This window comes from Saccostrea cucullata, unplaced genomic scaffold, assembly GCF_032062105.1.
Source record: "Saccostrea cucullata isolate Sc308-1 unplaced genomic scaffold, CSIRO_AGI_Scuc_v1 ctg2358, whole genome shotgun sequence".
NCBI classification, from domain to species: Eukaryota; Metazoa; Mollusca; class Bivalvia; order Ostreida; family Ostreidae; genus Saccostrea; species Saccostrea cuccullata.
In genome coordinates this window covers 989-19,663 of record NW_026936145.1, presented here as the reverse complement: position 1 = coordinate 19,663, position 18,675 = coordinate 989, and the positions used below count along the sequence as shown (strand labels likewise).

At 40.1% G+C, this 18,675-nt stretch overlaps 1 long non-coding RNA gene across 1 annotated transcript; it reads left to right on the top strand.

The window, feature by feature from the left end:
- The first annotated feature begins 421 nt into the window (after nt 1–421).
- LOC134244867 (uncharacterized) lies at nt 422–1,335 on the top strand. The gene is made up of 3 exons (XR_009987304.1): nt 422–603; nt 750–821; nt 959–1,335. It is a non-coding gene; the product is annotated as an uncharacterized LOC134244867 (long non-coding RNA).
- Nucleotides 1,336–18,675: the final 17,340 nt, after the last annotated feature.

The window sequence follows — 18,675 nt, the reverse complement described above, 5'->3', positions numbered from 1 at the left end:
ACACAAAACATTGCCACTTATTGTTGGTTATTCAATGTTGGCCCAACGTTGGCCCAGCTTAATAAATGTTGACAATATAATAATGCATTGCTCTGTGTTGGGCGTGCTGGACTGAACTGGAGTTGGTCCAATAGTAGGAATATGGGATTACTAGTACATGTACAGGTAGCCTGTAATGTTTGAGATGAAATGCTGGTCCAACGTTGGCCCAATGTTGCGAAAAGTATTCATCAATTTAGATTTATCTATTGTATATCGACGGTAATGATATAAGCAACTCATTATAAAAATGTGATCTATATTATGTATTGAATGGAAATTATGAGACAATCCTGATAAGTCTGTGAATTACATAATTATAGTAATTTTGTATCTTGGTAGATTCTATATTTAGCATCATTGAATGAAATTTAAAGTGCTGTGTTTTGCATGTTTTGGGCTCCAAAATAAATAGGTCACTGGTGAAATTCACTGGCTCGGCAGGTGACTCATAGGTCTCCAAGGAAACCGTCATTTAAATCAGTTTTTTTAAACCGCGCACTTGAACAATTGCAAAGCGTATGTGTATGTTTAAGTGAACGCAAGAATTTTAATCCTTTCAATGTAAGTATAGCTTTTGTTTTTGTTATTGAAATAATTAATAATGTGAAATGCACACCATTGTAATGGCCTGCATGTAGGCTTTCAAATTATTGGTACCGGGTAGCTGATTAAACAATTGTAATTGATGACGATCTTAACTTTTATAGGAATTGGCGGGCTTGAACAAAGCAGATATGTCCGGATCTGTAAGTGAACGCAAAAATGTTAACCAGTGAAATGTAAGTAACTATTTTGTATTTGTTATTACTAATTAATAATGTGAACTTCAATCTTCAGGATTGCTTTAAAAATATGTGTGATGCTGATGAACATTTGAGAATACTATTTTAATTGATGACAATCTTAACGTTTACAGGAAATGCCGGGATGGAAAAGCCCTCTTCACTCTGAGACTATTGATGTGGAATTTTCTGTATATGGAAGGGACTGATTTATATGTGTTGGAAAACATGGATTCTAAGAACAGATAAACAACAGAAAAAGTGATAAGTGATTCAAGTATGACCTTCCAGAACTCTACAATTAGAACTTGAAGACTCTTATATCAAAGCGATATTTAGTAGTGGACATAGTGATGTGGAATGTACTTGAGAAACATTGAACTTTCTACCTCTTCCTTCTTTTAGTTACATTCCATGGAATACTTTAATGAAAGTGAAAGTGGCAAAGAATATATTGTAATACATTTTAGGAGGAAAAAAGTATTTGACCAAACATGGTGAAATTAATTGTGTCGTATAAATCTGGGAAATAAAAATTACAGAATTTAATTAATTTTGTAAGACATGTGTATTGAGGAATAATTGTGCCATTGATATTTCAAGAAACAGCTTTGTATCAACGTTGAACCAACGTAATAACTATATTTTGAACTGAGGTCCAATGTAGGGCCAACGTTACAAAATATTTGGTTAGCATTGGTACGTTGGAATAGCGTTGTACCAACGTTGGCATTTCAACAAAAGCGTTGTACCAATGTTGGACCAACGTCGGACCAACGTCATGATTATATGTTGAACTGAGGTCCAACGTTGGGCCAACGTTAAAAAATATTGCGTTGGCGTTGGTATGTTGGAATAACGTTGTACCAACGTTGACAAATAAACAAACAGTATTGTACCAACATAGGCCCAACATGTTGGGCCAACGGCGCGCCAATGGGCAGTAAGACATTGGGCCAACGTAAATTGCCAACATTGGCCCAACATAACCAACATTGTTGGGCCAACGTTGGGCCAATGTCCTCATGCTATCTGGGACTAAACAGACTTGGCTGTCATTACGTCACAATGGTTGAAACACGCTTCTCATACTATGACGTCACGTATTACGTAACTTCAGTTCAACCAAACGCTGTGTCGTGCGTTATCATTTTCCGCCGAAGCGCTTTGGCGTTGTTATCACAAAAGGGGAAATATTATGTGACGTCCTTTCAGCCAATAAAATTACGAAAATAATCTTCTTATATAATATTTATTATTGTAAGAAATTCATATAGGTGATATCACCTATTCGAATTGGTGATATCACAAAATAATTTAATTTTAATTGTAACACGTTATTTGATTGGATAAACGCTTTTATCCATTTTGTATAACATTACTTGCCTACGTCACAATGAGTTACGTCAAAACGTATTACTCCGCTTGACGTTATTTTTAAATTAATGCTCAATTTGAAGCCTTTTTCCGGAGGAAATATTGTCTCATTGTCTATCCTGAAACAAATAATAAGGAATGAAGCTTATTTCAACTTATGTTGTCCGATATAACAAAATTTGGGGCAGTTTACGCTTTCTTATAAACCGCTTCGCGGTTTATAAAGCGTAAATTGCCCCAAGTTATGTTATATCCGATAACATAAGTTGAAATAAGCTTCATTCCTGAATTCAAAATGAATAATAAATATCTCCTATTCGAAAAGGTGATATCACTTATTCGAACAGGTGATATCACCTAATCATTTCCAATAGGTGATATCACCAATTCGAATAGATAATATTTACTATTTGAATAAGTGATATCACCTTTTCGAATAGGTAATATCAATTATTGAAAATGAATGGGTGATATCATCTATTCGAATAAGTGATATCACCTATTCAAATAGGTGATATCACTTTTTGCCAGTAAATACTAAAACGGCGCCCAAAAATATTTATTTTAAAAAATCAAAAAAAAAAAAATAATTTATATTGTGAATACTTGACATTAAAGAATATTTTTCAGAAATACATGAAGCAGTTCGACTTCAGCTTATCAAAATATACAAATATCAGAAATACGTACTTTTTCCTTTTTAATGATAATCAGAATCACTGCATCAAAGACAATAAATGCAAGTTCTACTATGAAATTTTTAAAAATAAAAAAATTGTAAAGCCATGCTACATCAATAAATACAAAAAAGAATTCGGTATCCAAAGTCAATATTTTTCTAAAATATATTTTTCCAAAGTTCCAGGCTGAAGCTAGCAGCCAATAAGAGCAGCCACTAAGCGCGTAGAAGCTAGCAGCCAATAAGGAAATTCATCAAAGAACTGAGAGTACTCAGACGCAGTACTGTTTTTAATACTTTATTTTAGATAATTAATGGTTAATGATTAGAAAATTAATGCAACAATTAATTAATTTAATTAATTACTTTTAAAGTAAATAACCCCATCCATGCATAATAAATCAGATACTCAGAGGCAGTAAGGCTCACCTGAACAAAAAAAACAAAAAATATTCTTTTTAAAACTGAAAAATAAGAAATAAATTACTTTATCATCTTTATCCAATTGAACAAACAAGCACTAAGAAATGGTTAACTCCTTCAGGAAGAATCCCTTTTCAACTCCTTCAGGGACCTTAAGATTATGTCAGGGCCAATTAGCTAACCTGAAATTTGATTAATATAATGATTGTAAACCGAAATACCGGTATGGCACAAGTGTAAACTATGTTGAAGTATGTTTCGAACATTATTACTGGGACAACTTAATGAATCTATAAGACTATAAATTACCACTATCAGTAATAAGTGGTGGTGGTGCCACCAAGTGGTTCCAAAAGCATTTTTGATATTACAGGCAGGTATTATACCCATGATTTATAAAGTGATCAACATTACTAGGGCAAGATAGAAGGGCCCAAGGATTATTATTTCCTGCTATCAGAAGGGGCTTTAGCGGTACCACCAGGTGGTGCCAAGTGCAGGGGCATATTTCAAGCAATCATTCGTCATCAATTATTGGACACTTGAACTAACTAACTTTCACTGGGGAAGAGTTAAGGGTCTTAGGAAGAATCCCTTGTCAACGTTTCAAGAGGTCCCAGGGACCGGAAAGGGCCAGTTATCTACTCTGAACTTTGGCTGTTTTGCATTATATACCAAAAACGCCATTAAAGATCAGCTATTAAAAGCCTTATCTTTGAAGTGATCACCAAATGATTAATAGGGCAAGGTAGAGGGGCCCTTGGGCTATCATTTTCCACTTTCAGAATAGGGCTCTAGTGGCACTACCAAGTAGAATGGGGCTGTAGTGGCACCACTTGGTGGTGCCAAGTGCCTGGGGCATATTTCCAGCATTCATATTTTATTCATTGTCGGCCTCCAGAACAAACTAACACTGGGGATGGGTAAGGGGCCTTAGGGGGTATCCCTTGACAGATTTCTGCAGGGTCCTAGGGGCTGGAAGGGTCCAGTTAGCTAACCTGAACTTTGATGTTTTTCATCATTGTACATTGGGAAACGGGAAAAGGGCAGTTATTATACGCCTTATCCTTGAAGTGTTCATCAAATGATTACTGGGGCAAGGTAGAGGGGCCCTAGGGCTATCATTTCCCACTTTCAAAATGGGGCTGTAGTGGCACCACTTGGTGGTGCCAAGTGCCTGGGGCATATTTCCAGCATTCATATTTTATTCATTGTCGGCCTCCAGAACAAACTAACACTGGGGATGGGTAAGGGGCCTTAGGGGGTATCCCTTGACAGATTTCTGCAGGGTCCTAGGGGCTGGAAGGGTCCAGTTAGCTAACCTGAACTTTGATGTTTTTCATCATTGTACATTGGGAAACGGGAAAAGGGCAGTTATTATACGCCTTATCCTTGAAGTGTTCATCAAATGATTACTGGGGCAAGGTAGAGGGGCCCTAGGGCTATCATTTCCCACTTTCAAAATGGCTGTAGTGGCACCACTTGGTGGTGCCAAGTGCCTGGGGCATATTTCCAGCATTCATATTTTATTCATTGTCGGCCTCCAGAACAAACTAACACTGGGGATGGGTAAGGGGCCTTAGGGGGTATCCCTTGACAGATTTCTGCAGGGTCCTAGGGGCTGGAAGGGTCCAGTTAGCTAACCTGAACTTTGATGTTTTTCATCATTGTACATTGGGAAACGGGAAAAGGGCAGTTATTATACGCCTTATCCTTGAAGTGTTCATCAAATGATTACTGGGGCAAGGTAGAGGGGCCCTAGGGCTATCATTTCCCACTTTCAAAATGGGGCTGTAGTGGCACCACTTGGTGGTGCCAAGTGCCTGGGGCATATTTCCAGCATTCATATTTTATTCATTGTCGGCCTCCAGAACAAACTAACACTGGGGATGGGTAAGGGGCCTTAGGGGGTATCCCTTGACAGATTTCTGCAGGGTCCTAGGGGCTGGAAGGGTCCAGTTAGCTAGATTTCTAACCTGAACTTTGATGTTTTTCATCATTGTACATTGGGAAACGGGAAAAGGGCAGTTATTATACGCCTTATCCTTGAAGTGTTCATCAAATGATTACTGGGGCAAGGTAGAGGGGCCCTAGGGCTATCATTTCCCACTTTCAAAATGGGGCTGTAGTGGCACCACTTGGTGGTGCCAAGTGCCTGGGGCATATTTCCAGCATTCATATTTTATTCATTGTCGGCCTCCAGAACAAACTAACACTGGGGATGGGTAAGGGGCCTTAGGGGGTATCCCTTGACAGATTTCTGCAGGGTCCTAGGGGCTGGAAGGGTCCAGTTAGCTAACCTGAACTTTGATGTTTTTCATCATTGTACATTGGGAAACGGGAAAAGGGCAGTTATTATACGCCTTATCCTTGAAGTGTTCATCAAATGATTACTGGGGCAAGGTAGAGGGGCCCTAGGGCTATCATTTCCCACTTTCAAAATGGGGCTGTAGTGGCACCACTTGGTGGTGCCAAGTGCCTGGGGCATATTTCCAGCATTCATATTTTATTCATTGTCGGCCTCCAGAACAAACTAACACTGGGGATGGGTAAGGGGCCTTAGGGGGTATCCCTTGACAGATTTCTGCAGGGTCCTAGGGGCTGGAAGGGTCCAGTTAGCTAACCTGAACTTTGATGTTTTTCATCATTGTACATTGGGAAACGGGAAAAGGGCAGTTATTATACGCCTTATCCTTGAAGTGTTCATCAAATGATTACTGGGGCAAGGTAGAGGGGCCCTAGGGCTATCATTTCCCACTTTCAAAATGGGGCTGTAGTGGCACCACTTGGTGGTGCCAAGTGCCTGGGGCATATTTCCAGCATTCATATTTTATTCATTGTCGGCCTCCAGAACAAACTAACACTGGGGATGGGTAAGGGGCCTTAGGGGGTATCCCTTGACAGATTTCTGCAGGGTCCTAGGGGCTGGAAGGGTCCAGTTAGCTAACCTGAACTTTGATGTTTTTCATCATTGTACATTGGGAAACGGGAAAAGGGCAGTTATTATACGCCTTATCCTTGAAGTGTTCATCAAATGATTACTGGGGCAAGGTAGAGGGGCCCTAGGGCTATCATTTCCCACTTTCAAAATGGGGCTGTAGTGGCACCACTTGGTGGTGCCAAGTGCCTGGGGCATATTTCCAGCATTCATATTTTATTCATTGTCGGCCTCCAGAACAAACTAACACTGGGGATGGGTAAGGGGCCTTAGGGGGTATCCCTTGACAGATTTCTGCAGGGTCCTAGGGGCTGGAAGGGTCCAGTTAGCTAACCTGAACTTTGATGTTTTTCATCATTGTACATTGGGAAACGGGAAAAGGGCAGTTATTATACGCCTTATCCTTGAAGTGTTCATCAAATGATTACTGGGGCAAGGTAGAGGGGCCCTAGGGCTATCATTTCCCACTTTCAAAATGGGGCTGTAGTGGCACCACTTGGTGGTGCCAAGTGCCTGGGGCATATTTCCAGCATTCATATTTTATTCATTGTCGGCCTCCAGAACAAACTAACACTGGGGATGGGTAAGGGGCCTTAGGGGGTATCCCTTGACAGATTTCTGCAGGGTCCTAGGGGCTGGAAGGGTCCAGTTAGCTAACCTGAACTTTGATGTTTTTCATCATTGTACATTGGGAAACGGGAAAAGGGCAGTTATTATACGCCTTATCCTTGAAGTGTTCATCAAATGATTACTGGGGCAAGGTAGAGGGGCCCTAGGGCTATCATTTCCCACTTTCAAAATGGGGCTGTAGTGGCACCACTTGGTGGTGCCAAGTGCCTGGGGCATATTTCCAGCATTCATATTTTATTCATTGTCGGCCTCCAGAACAAACTAACACTGGGGATGGGTAAGGGGCCTTAGGGGGTATCCCTTGACAGATTTCTGCAGGGTCCTAGGGGCTGGAAGGGTCCAGTTAGCTAACCTGAACTTTGATGTTTTTCATCATTGTACATTGGGAAACGGGAAAAGGGCAGTTATTATACGCCTTATCCTTGAAGTGTTCATCAAATGATTACTGGGGCAAGGTAGAGGGGCCCTAGGGCTATCATTTCCCACTTTCAAAATGGGGCTGTAGTGGCACCACTTGGTGGTGCCAAGTGCCTGGGGCATATTTCCAGCATTCATATTTTATTCATTGTCGGCCTCCAGAACAAACTAACACTGGGGATGGGTAAGGGGCCTTAGGGGGTATCCCTTGACAGATTTCTGCAGGGTCCTAGGGGCTGGAAGGGTCCAGTTAGCTAACCTGAACTTTGATGTTTTTCATCATTGTACATTGGGAAACGGGAAAAGGGCAGTTATTATACGCCTTATCCTTGAAGTGTTCATCAAATGATTACTGGGGCAAGGTAGAGGGGCCCTAGGGCTATCATTTCCCACTTTCAAAATGGGGCTGTAGTGGCACCACTTGGTGGTGCCAAGTGCCTGGGGCATATTTCCAGCATTCATATTTTATTCATTGTCGGCCTCCAGAACAAACTAACACTGGGGATGGGTAAGGGGCCTTAGGGGGTATCCCTTGACAGATTTCTGCAGGGTCCTAGGGGCTGGAAGGGTCCAGTTAGCTAACCTGAACTTTGATGTTTTTCATCATTGTACATTGGGAAACGGGAAAAGGGCAGTTATTATACGCCTTATCCTTGAAGTGTTCATCAAATGATTACTGGGGCAAGGTAGAGGGGCCCTAGGGCTATCATTTCCCACTTTCAAAATGGGGCTGTAGTGGCACCACTTGGTGGTGCCAAGTGCCTGGGGCATATTTCCAGCATTCATATTTTATTCATTGTCGGCCTCCAGAACAAACTAACACTGGGGATGGGTAAGGGGCCTTAGGGGGTATCCCTTGACAGATTTCTGCAGGGTCCTAGGGGCTGGAAGGGTCCAGTTAGCTAACCTGAACTTTGATGTTTTTCATCATTGTACATTGGGAAACGGGAAAAGGGCAGTTATTATACGCCTTATCCTTGAAGTGTTCATCAAATGATTACTGGGGCAAGGTAGAGGGGCCCTAGGGCTATCATTTCCCACTTTCAAAATGGGGCTGTAGTGGCACCACTTGGTGGTGCCAAGTGCCTGGGGCATATTTCCAGCATTCATATTTTATTCATTGTCGGCCTCCAGAACAAACTAACACTGGGGATGGGTAAGGGGCCTTAGGGGGTATCCCTTGACAGATTTCTGCAGGGTCCTAGGGGCTGGAAGGGTCCAGTTAGCTAACCTGAACTTTGATGTTTTTCATCATTGTACATTGGGAAACGGGAAAAGGGCAGTTATTATACGCCTTATCCTTGAAGTGTTCATCAAATGATTACTGGGGCAAGGTAGAGGGGCCCTAGGGCTATCATTTCCCACTTTCAAAATGGGGCTGTAGTGGCACCACTTGGTGGTGCCAAGTGCCTGGGGCATATTTCCAGCATTCATATTTTATTCATTGTCGGCCTCCAGAACAAACTAACACTGGGGATGGGTAAGGGGCCTTAGGGGGTATCCCTTGACAGATTTCTGCAGGGTCCTAGGGGCTGGAAGGGTCCAGTTAGCTAACCTGAACTTTGATGTTTTTCATCATTGTACATTGGGAAACGGGAAAAGGGCAGTTATTATACGCCTTATCCTTGAAGTGTTCATCAAATGATTACTGGGGCAAGGTAGAGGGGCCCTAGGGCTATCATTTCCCACTTTCAAAATGGGGCTGTAGTGGCACCACTTGGTGGTGCCAAGTGCCTGGGGCATATTTCCAGCATTCATATTTTATTCATTGTCGGCCTCCAGAACAAACTAACACTGGGGATGGGTAAGGGGCCTTAGGGGGTATCCCTTGACAGATTTCTGCAGGGTCCTAGGGGCTGGAAGGGTCCAGTTAGCTAACCTGAACTTTGATGTTTTTCATCATTGTACATTGGGAAACGGGAAAAGGGCAGTTATTATACGCCTTATCCTTGAAGTGTTCATCAAATGATTACTGGGGCAAGGTAGAGGGGCCCTAGGGCTATCATTTCCCACTTTCAAAATGGGGCTGTAGTGGCACCACTTGGTGGTGCCAAGTGCCTGGGGCATATTTCCAGCATTCATATTTTATTCATTGTCGGCCTCCAGAACAAACTAACACTGGGGATGGGTAAGGGGCCTTAGGGGGTATCCCTTGACAGATTTCTGCAGGGTCCTAGGGGCTGGAAGGGTCCAGTTAGCTAACCTGAACTTTGATGTTTTTCATCATTGTACATTGGGAAACGGGAAAAGGGCAGTTATTATACGCCTTATCCTTGAAGTGTTCATCAAATGATTACTGGGGCAAGGTAGAGGGGCCCTAGGGCTATCATTTCCCACTTTCAAAATGGGGCTGTAGTGGCACCACTTGGTGGTGCCAAGTGCCTGGGGCATATTTCCAGCATTCATATTTTATTCATTGTCGGCCTCCAGAACAAACTAACACTGGGGATGGGTAAGGGGCCTTAGGGGGTATCCCTTGACAGATTTCTGCAGGGTCCTAGGGGCTGGAAGGGTCCAGTTAGCTAACCTGAACTTTGATGTTTTTCATCATTGTACATTGGGAAACGGGAAAAGGGCAGTTATTATACGCCTTATCCTTGAAGTGTTCATCAAATGATTACTGGGGCAAGGTAGAGGGGCCCTAGGGCTATCATTTCCCACTTTCAAAATGGGGCTGTAGTGGCACCACTTGGTGGTGCCAAGTGCCTGGGGCATATTTCCAGCATTCATATTTTATTCATTGTCGGCCTCCAGAACAAACTAACACTGGGGATGGGTAAGGGGCCTTAGGGGGTATCCCTTGACAGATTTCTGCAGGGTCCTAGGGGCTGGAAGGGTCCAGTTAGCTAACCTGAACTTTGATGTTTTTCATCATTGTACATTGGGAAACGGGAAAAGGGCAGTTATTATACGCCTTATCCTTGAAGTGTTCATCAAATGATTACTGGGGCAAGGTAGAGGGGCCCTAGGGCTATCATTTCCCACTTTCAAAATGGGGCTGTAGTGGCACCACTTGGTGGTGCCAAGTGCCTGGGGCATATTTCCAGCATTCATATTTTATTCATTGTCGGCCTCCAGAACAAACTAACACTGGGGATGGGTAAGGGGCCTTAGGGGGTATCCCTTGACAGATTTCTGCAGGGTCCTAGGGGCTGGAAGGGTCCAGTTAGCTAACCTGAACTTTGATGTTTTTCATCATTGTACATTGGGAAACGGGAAAAGGGCAGTTATTATACGCCTTATCCTTGAAGTGTTCATCAAATGATTACTGGGGCAAGGTAGAGGGGCCCTAGGGCTATCATTTCCCACTTTCAAAATGGGGCTGTAGTGGCACCACTTGGTGGTGCCAAGTGCCTGGGGCATATTTCCAGCATTCATATTTTATTCATTGTCGGCCTCCAGAACAAACTAACACTGGGGATGGGTAAGGGGCCTTAGGGGGTATCCCTTGACAGATTTCTGCAGGGTCCTAGGGGCTGGAAGGGTCCAGTTAGCTAACCTGAACTTTGATGTTTTTCATCATTGTACATTGGGAAACGGGAAAAGGGCAGTTATTATACGCCTTATCCTTGAAGTGTTCATCAAATGATTACTGGGGCAAGGTAGAGGGGCCCTAGGGCTATCATTTCCCACTTTCAAAATGGGGCTGTAGTGGCACCACTTGGTGGTGCCAAGTGCCTGGGGCATATTTCCAGCATTCATATTTTATTCATTGTCGGCCTCCAGAACAAACTAACACTGGGGATGGGTAAGGGGCCTTAGGGGGTATCCCTTGACAGATTTCTGCAGGGTCCTAGGGGCTGGAAGGGTCCAGTTAGCTAACCTGAACTTTGATGTTTTTCATCATTGTACATTGGGAAACGGGAAAAGGGCAATTATATCACCTATAACCTCAACATAATCTGTCAAACTGAACGCGACATTTGTTGCAAATTTGTAAACAAAGTATAGACACGGCAGTTCTATTGTATCCTAAGCTTTAAATTATTAACTCGATTTGTTCAAAGTTTAAACAAATCGAAATAATTTGTTTGTACAGAACATCTGCAATTTTATTATACACCAATCGTATTTCTCAAAACTATTTAGTACGGATTACTTTCTTGTTCAACCAGGAAGTTCTTGACGTAGTGTTTTATAGTTCCCATACAAACAAAGATTCGTGAGTTCGATACCGGCTGGGTGCATTTTAATTTTTTTTTTATTATTTTTCTCATTCCTTCAACACAAATGACCTTTTAAAGGTTGAAAGGCCACAGGAACAATAACATTACCAGTATTTTCTTTTTCTTTTGTGTATAATAATTTTTTCACTTCAATGGGAAACATTTGCTTATGTATAAATATTATATTAGATATTATTTACAAGTTTACATCATGATTGCTAGTATTCTCTTTTATTTTTGCATAAGATTTTTTTTCACTCTAATGGAAAATATTTGCACATGTATACATTTTATATTATATACCGGTAATATTATTTACAAGTTCACATCATAAGTTTAACGTTTGAAAATCTTATTACCTCTAAAAAGTGCAAAGTTTCGATGTTAAAAATATGAGACCGTCACAGAATCTTTATCACATATTGCCAGTTTGCACCTCATTATGCCCCCTTAAACTAAGTTTTGGGGGTATATAGTTTATGTTGTGTCCGTCCGTTTGCATCTCTGTCTGTTTGTCCGTAAAAACTTTAACCTTGTCCTTAACTTTTGATTTAATGGGGCTATGACTTTCATATTTCACGTGTGTACTCCGTGTGACAAGACTTTTCTTTGTGTACCACCAAAATTGACCTTCTGACCATGACCTTGGAGTTTGACCAACTTTAAATTTTTTTTAGCCTTGTCCATAACTTTTGAACGATAAAGGCCAAAACTTCCATCCTTTACATATGTATTCTATGTGACAAGGTCTTACATTGGATACTAGTTACCTTGACCTTTGGACCTTGACCATGGAGATTTTTATACTTATGAACAAGATACGTTTTTTGAAACACTATGCGCCCGGAAACAACAAAGTTAAAAAAAACATATTTATAGCATATAGATCAAAGTCAAGGTCACAAAGAACTTGAATAGTGAAGCATGCATACCAAATATGAAGTTTTTATCTCTCATGGTTCCAAACCAGTTATTTTTAGCATATAGGACACAGTCAAGGTCACAAGGTCATTGGCCTTGGTGGCATGTGAATGTGCTTCATTAGTGAAGTATATATTCCAAATATTAAGTCTCTATCTTTCTTCGTTCAAAAGTTATGGCGAAGGTTAAAATTGCCGACAAAAAACTGTATTTAGCGTATACACTGTAGATCACAGTCAAGGTCACAAAGTCATTGGCCATGGTAGCATTTAAAAGTGCTTATCCAGTGGTGTATGCGTACCAAATATGAAGTCTCTATCTTTTATGGTTCAAAATTTATGGCGAATGTAAAAGTTTGCAGAAAAAAATATATTTAGCATATAGGTCACAGTCAAGGTCACAAGACTTTTGAACACTAAGGCTAGTGATATCATACTTCACTTATGTAATCCTTCATTGGATACTATGAACTTTTACCCTTTGACCTTGCAGTTTGACCTACTTTTAAAAAGTAAACCTTAACCATTACTTTTGAAGAGTTAGGCAAAGTGCTTTCATACTTTACATATTTAATCCTTGGGACAGGACCTTTCATTTGATAGCAAGACCTTTGACTTTGGAGTTTGACCTACTTTTTAACATCTTTAACCTTCGCCATAACATCTAAAAGGTAAGGTCTAAGTCTTTCATAATTTACATATGTATTTTTGTGGCAAGACCTTTCAATGGATATCAATGACCTTGACCTTGAAGTATTCCTTACTTGTAAAAAACTTTAATCTTGGCCTACTGTAATATTTTACAATTGTATTTTCAGTGAGAGTACCCTTTTTTTGGTACAAATATATTAAATTTGCACTTAAGAAAAGTTTAATCTTTGCTATGTTGCCATACAGGGGTATCAGTGTCCCTAAAAAACATCTTGTTTAACTTTGTGATCCTACACATATTTTGGGTTTCCCATAGCAAAGCATTGACTTTGCCACTATATTCTTATGGGAGACGGGGGTATCATTTAACGAGCTCATTGCTCACAGAACCTCTTGTTAATTACATTTATCAATATTATACTTTCATGTAAATTACTTGAATCTGATTCGTCGAGAAACATTTGATAAAAAACACTACTACCCGCTGAATAATGAAGCCACGCCCTCCTGTGTAGCAACAGTCAACATTGCTTGACGACGGGTGGTATTCCAAAAAATAGCGACTGCGCGGAATTTATGCGCGCACGGTTTACTGTAATATGTTTTTGTATAAAACATTCAGTATAATATAATAAATATTGCATGTAGTTGAGTGTAACATTGAAAATTTTCACCCCAAGTAAACCATTGTCAATCGAGGCGCAGCCATGCAATATTTATATAATAGCATATTTTTGCTTTGATAATATCACTACAAAGAAGTTCCTATCATTGGAGCTAGTGCTTTTCTTTGGGTCATACTCAAGTATATCGTGCCTTAATTATACCCCACCTCCACCCCACCAACCAACACATTTAAAAGCGGGAGGGTACGTTTTTAAAGGTAAGACAAACCCCGTGGTCAAGGTCAAAAGGTCATGGTTATTGGTTTCTGAACAAGGCCATGTCTCAAAGATTACATTAGGGAAGTATGAAAGCGTTAGTCCTTACCGTTCAAAAGTTAAGGCCAAGGTTAAAGTTTGTAAAAAGTAGGTCGAAATCCTATGTCAAAGGGTCAAACGACTTGATATCCAATGGAAGGGCTTGTCACAAGGATTAAATATATGAAGTATGAAAACCCTAGCACTTACTTTTCAAAAGTTTTAGCCAAGGTTAAAGTTATTTCACAAGTACAGAAATCTCCAAGGCCAAAGGGTCAAGGTTGTTGGTATCCAATGAAAGGTCTTTCAACAAAAAATGCATTTGTGAAGTATACACATTTAAATGTCCTGGTACCTACTGTTCAAAAGATATGATCAAAGTAAAAAAATAGAATTTTTGTGTTAAAGTGTGTTTAACTCGAAGGTCAAGGTCAAAACGATAGATTTGGTGGTACACAAAGAAAGGTCTTGTCACAAGGAGTACACACGTGAAATATGAAAGTCATAGCTCCATTAAATCAAAAATTAAGGACAAGGTTTAATTTTTGCGGACAAACAGACAAACAGCTAGCCGAACGGACGGACACGACAAAAACTATATACCCCCCAAAACTTCGTTTAGGGGGCATAATAAGAGGTGCAAAATGGCAATATGTAATAAAGATTCTGTGATGGTCTCATACTTTTAACATCGAATCTTTGCATTTTTTAGAGGTGATGAGATTTTTCAAACATTAAACTTGATGTGAACTTGTAAATAATATCATATAACATAAGATGTATACAAATATCTAACATTAAAGTGAAAAAATCTCATGCAAAAAAAAGAGATGTGATTGTGAAACACTGATGCCCCCGTATGGCAACATAGTGAAGATTAAACTTTTCTGGGATGCAAAGTTAATATACCTGTATTGGTACCTAAAGTAGTGTCTTCTAACTGGAAATACAATTGCAAAACATGAAAGTCCTATCACCATTTGTTCCCAAGTTATGGTCAGGCTTAATTTTTTTCATAAGTACAAAAATCTTCAAGATCAAGGTCAGAAGGTCAAGTTTATTGGTATCCAATGAAAGGTCTTTCCACAAAGATAACATATTCGAAGTATGGAAGCCCTAGCCCTAACCATTCAAAAGTTATGGCCAAGGTTAAAAAGTATTTTAAACTCGGTTGAACTCCAAGACCAAGGTAAGAAGGTCAAGGTTATTGGCATTAAATGAAAGGTCTTGTCACAATAATTACATATGTGAAGTATGAAAGCCCTAGCTCTTACTCTTGGAAAGTTATTTCAAAGGTTGACGTTTTTTCATAAGTCCGGAAATCTCAAAGGTCAAGGTCAAAATTCTTGGTTTTAAATGAAAGGTCCTACCAAAAAAAAGTTATATTTAAAAAATGAAATTCCTAGTATCTACTGTTTGAAAATTAGGGCCAAAGTAGCCAAAGTGGGTGTAACTCCAAGGTCAAGGTCAAAAGGTCAAGGTTTTTGGTATCAAATGAGAGGTCTTTTCACAAGAATTAAATATGTGAAGTATGAAAGCCCTAGTACTAACCCTTCAAAAATTAGGTTCAAAGTTGTCTTTTTAAAGTAGGTCAAACTCCAAGGTCAAGGGATCAAGGTTCTTGGAATCCAGTTAAGCGTTTTCTCACAAGAATTACATATGTGAAGTATGAAATCCCTAGCACTTTCTGTTCAAAAGTTATAGCCAAGCTTAAAGTTTTTTCAGAAGTACTTAAATATCCAAGGTCAGAGTCAAAAAGTCAAACTTTGTGGTATCCAATGAAAGGCCTTGCCACAAAAAATACATAGGTAAAGCATAAATGTCCTGGTATATACTGTACAAAAGATATGGCCAAAGTAAAAATTCAAAATGTTTGTGTAAAAGTGGGTCAAACCTCAAGATCAAGGTCAAAAGGTCAAATTTGGTGGTACCCAAAAGAAGGTCTTTCCTCTAGAAATACACATGTGGAATATGAATATCATAGCTCTACTAAATCAAAAGTTATGTACAAGGATAAAGCTTTTGCGGACGGACAAACAGAGAGACAGACAGACGGACACCCCTATATACCCCCAAAACTTCATTTCCGGCGCATAATTAAAAAAAAATTTAAAATGCACCCAGCCGGTATCGAACTCTGCTTGAAAGGCATACATTCTAGACACTACGTCACGAGTTCAAACTTCCTGGCTGAACAAGACAGTAATCCGTACTAAATAGTTTTGAGAAACACGATTGGTGTATAATAAAATTGCAGATTTTCTGTATAAACAAATTATTTCGATTGGTTTCAACTTTGAACGATCGAGTTAATAATTGAAAGCCTAGGATACAATAGAACTGCCGTGTCTATACTTTGTTTACAAATTTGCGACACATGTCGCGTTCAGTTTGACAGATAATGTTGAAGTTATAAGTGACATAAGATAAGAATAAGCCTATAATAGCTGACCTTTTCCCGTTTCACAATATACAATGATGAAAAACCTCAAAGTTCCTTAACCTAAGACCTAAGACCCTTAACCCATCCCCAGTGAAAGATGGTTCAGGTTCACAGAAATGGAGGACTAATGAATGCTTGAAATATGCCCCAGCCGCTTGGCACCACTTGGTGGTGCCACTACAGCCCCATTTTGAAGGTGGGAAATGATAGTCCTAGGGCCCCTCTACCTTGCCCCAATAATCATTTGGTGAACACTTCAAAGATAAGGCGTATAATAGCTGACCTATTCCCGTTTCACAATATACAATGATGAAAAATATCAAAGTTCAGGTTAGCTAACCGACCCTACCCAGCCCCTGGGACTTTTTGAAACTTTGTCAGGGGATACCCCCTAAGACCCTTAACCCATCCCCAGTGAAAGATGGTTCAAATTCCCAGAAATGGAGGACAAATGAATGCTTGAAATATGCCCCAGCCACTTGGCACCACTTGGTGGTGCCACTACAGCCCCATTTTGAAGGTGGGAAATGATAGCCCTAGAACCCCTCTACCTTGCCCCAATAATCATTTGGTGAACACTTGAAAGATTAGGGGTATACTATATGACTTTTTTTCTGTTTTCAATATGCAATTATAAAAAAAAAACAGCAAAGTTCAGGTAAGCTTGCTGGCCCTTTCCAGACCCTGGAACTCTACAGAACTCTGTCAAAGGATATCCCCCCTAAGATCCTGAACCCATTCCAGTGATAGTTTGTCCAGGTGCACAATAATACATGGCAAATGAATGCTTGAAATATGCCCCAGCCACTTGGCACCACTTGGTGGTACCACTACAGCCCCATTTTGAAAGTGGGAAATGATATCCGTAAAAGCCCTCTACCTTGCCCCAATAATCATTGGTTGACACTTCAAAGAATAGCTGTTTTCTAATGGGTTTTTTTCGGGATATAATGTAAAAGCTAACGGCCAGGTTTGCCTACTAGCCCTTGGTGGTCCCTGGGACCCTTTGAAAGGTTGACAAGGGATACTTCCTAAGGCCCTTAATCCATCCCCAGTGATAGTTTGTTCAAGTGGCCAATAATTGATGACAATTGATTGCTTGTTATATACTCTACGCACTTGGCACCACCTGGTGGTACCACTACAAACCCGTTCTTATAGCAGGAAACAAAAGTCCTGGGGCCCTTCTACCTTGCCCTAGTTACGATATGGTGGGCACTTTATAAATCATGGGTATAATACCTGCCTCTTATATTAAAAATGCTCTTGGAACCACTTGGTGGCACCACCACCACTTATTACTGATAACGGTTATTAATAGTCTTATGGACCCTTAAAGTTGCCCGGATTATAATGTTCGAAACATACTTCAACGTAGTTTACACTTGTGTATTTTTTCAGTTTACAATCGATAGAGTAACCAATTTTCAGGTTAGCTTATTGGTCCTGTCATATTCTTGAGGTCCCTGAAAGAGTTGAAAAGGCATTCTTCTTGAAGTAGTTAAACATGACTGTCTTAGTGCTTGTTTGATGAAGTGGACTAAGATGATTGGGTAATTTATTTCTATTTTTTTCAGTTTCAAAAAAAGAACATTTTTTTCAGGTGAGCCTTACTGCCTCCGAGTGTCTGATTTATTATATAATTAATTTTCGCATTAATTATCCAATCATTAACCCTTAATTATCTAAAATAAAGTATTAAAAACAGTACTGTCTCTCAGTACTCTCAGTTCTTTGATGAATTTCCTTATTGGCTGCTAGCTTCTACGGGCTTAGTGGCTGCTGTTATTGGCTGCTAGCTTCAGCCTGGTATTTTTGTTGCACACTTTTCGAGTGAATTTATGGTTAGTTGCGATCTTTTCCTAGAGATTGAGGTTATTTTTTGCATAATGCTTTTACTTTATTCTTATCAAAGACATTGGTATTTTGCGGCATTGCAGTTTGGCGCAGTAGTTCCCTGATGTCATAAACATTATTTTCCGTCCCATCGGACTTTGCAATTGGCGTGTCAAACCATAGAAATTGGGGCAGGCTATCGGACATTTGCGGACTTTGTAGTCATATAAAATAATATAACACTGGTTTTGATACTTGCGCATGAACATTTGATAGTGTCACTCGCCATTTTTCATGAAATGTTTATAAATATGTGTGGAAGAATTTCCCTAACAAAAAATACTTTCATAATTACATTGTAACTATAGTTGACTGTTATACATTTATGGGATGGGTACGGGGGAAATAGCAAATTTTTGGTTCCGCGAGGGAGGAAACTAATTCCCGAGGT